Raw genomic sequence first — 2,189 nt, 5'->3', positions numbered from 1 at the left:
ACGCATGCATGAGGAAAGTTCAAAATTGCCTTTCAAGGCGAACATTTTAAATTTTGTTTCTGTAGTTTATGGAGTAATCCTTGTCCCTTTAGTTTATGGAGTTTGATAGAAGCACAAAAAATAGAACCGAAATTAAAATTCTGCTACAAAATTTTCATCCACTCGTTAAAATTTTCAGAGAAATTTGAATCTTTGAATCGATTTAAATTTTTCTAAAAATTCAACCCTCAATCGATTTACAGTTTGAGGAAAATTTTCGCAGAGAGTTACACCACCATTAAAACTTAGATTTCCGTTTCCGGTTTTATCTTAAACCTTGTACCTGTTATGCGACAGTTAAACAGGAACGAATACAGTCGCTCTATTTCAAAAAGACAGAAACTCAGAAAGCAAAAACACTTCACATTAATCAGAATTTCATATATAAATAAGTTAATTTAATAATAGTAGTAAATTCTAGAAATTAGTGTTGTTGTTTTGGTTTTTGTTTTTGTTTTTTTTGTTTTTTTAATTTCAGTACGAAAAAAAATACGATTTATATTAATATAAATAGTGTTGTTATAAAGAGTAATATCATGTTTTGGAGCTGGAGAGATTGCTATAAGATAAAAAACAATCATAGTTATCAGGGCCATCATAAAAGCATAGAAAACTCAATTCTCTGGATCGTGATTCCGATAAAAAAGATAGACAGATAGTAAGGAGCCAAAAAAACACAAATATGTGTGGGATCCATCACCCATAAGAGTCAGGGGATAGACGACATACCTCTGTGAGAGCAAAAGGTGATAGAATATAAGGGAAGCAAAAACCAGTAGAGAACTAGGTACCTGGAATGGAGAAATCTTCTATCAGATATATAGAGTCTTGTATTTGTACCTCCATTTTCCATATACCAGGATCTATTGTAAGGCCCTTCTTTGATAAGTTGTCTGCCACAGAATTCAGAGATGTGTCCACATGGCTGATAGTATAACACTGAATACTATTCCATAACATTTTTATCCTATTAATCCATCCTGAAAGTATGGGGTTCTTGTTAGTTTTCCCTGTGCCCAGACCTATTGTATTTTTAGAATCCCCATATATTTGCAGCGATTGAATATTCAAGAAGGAGGAAAATTGTAAAAGACCCACTAAAGCCATTGTGTAAGGACCTGCAGTCCTTGGCACGACCTCCCGGTTGGTGCGACGAGTTGGTTCATCCATCGAGCACGCGGATTGACAAAGTACGAGCTCAGACTTACGATGCGATGGAGTCATTTGATAATATACACATAAAGGAGGAGAGTGTTGTGTTTTTATAGCGTGGGGAGCATGAATGCTCAACCCACGACCGACTTACAAACATAGCAAGGCCGACCTATACTTGTGGGCATTTGGACGAAGGCCGACATGCGTTTAAAGATGTTTGCGATGAAGGATGAGGGCGTGGGCAGGTCGGCTGGGTAGCCAAGACCTCGCCCTGCTACTCGTATAAGTTAGCAAGCGAGGAAGATCATTTGGCATCAACAACTTCGCTCAACACATGTAGAGAAGTGTGCAGATCAAGTGTGGACGCAACAAGAAGGAAAGGCGCAAATTTTGGTGATGCGCCCGCTCTTGGGCAAGGCTGCACGGAGGTAGCACATATCTCGGTTTTGGGTGAGACTTGGCACAGGTTCTTGGGTAGCTCAGGTGAGCGCCCGCCCGTCATACAAGGATAAACAGTGGAGACTTGGTGAGTCATCCGTCGGTGCGAAGTTGGAGAACGGCGAAACGTTGGTGAAACCGGTTGTGCGTAGGAAGAGGGTGTCTTGGTGACTTGGTGAAGTCACCTGCCCGTCGTGCACGAAGACGAGGTTCGGTTGTGAAGTGCGGAAGGCAGCTCATGTGAGGGCGCACCCGCCCAACTTGGGCAAGGAAATCTTGGCTATCACACGGAGGTGTGATGATGATGTAAAATTGGCTAAGTATAAAACTTGGTGTTTCTAATTATACTTGTAAAGCTTTGTAATATTGAAAGACTGTATAATATATTATTCGGGCAGACTCATTGTTCAGGGAGTTGACCCTCCCTTTACACTGTGCAATTGTGTTCTCGTTTATAATTGCTAATGATAATGAATGTGTATGGGTGTTCATTGGTATAAAGGAACCATAATAATTATTTGGTTGTGAAACACAAACTAAGTAGGATAAGTGGTTAG

The sequence above is a fragment of the Pinus tabuliformis genome, chromosome 6, assembly GCF_031772625.1.
Source record: "Pinus tabuliformis cultivar Carrire ecotype Pingquan chromosome 6, CPIR1, whole genome shotgun sequence".
Lineage (NCBI taxonomy): Eukaryota > Viridiplantae > Streptophyta > Pinopsida > Pinales > Pinaceae > Pinus > Pinus tabuliformis.
Note: the sequence above shows the minus strand (reverse complement) of the source record.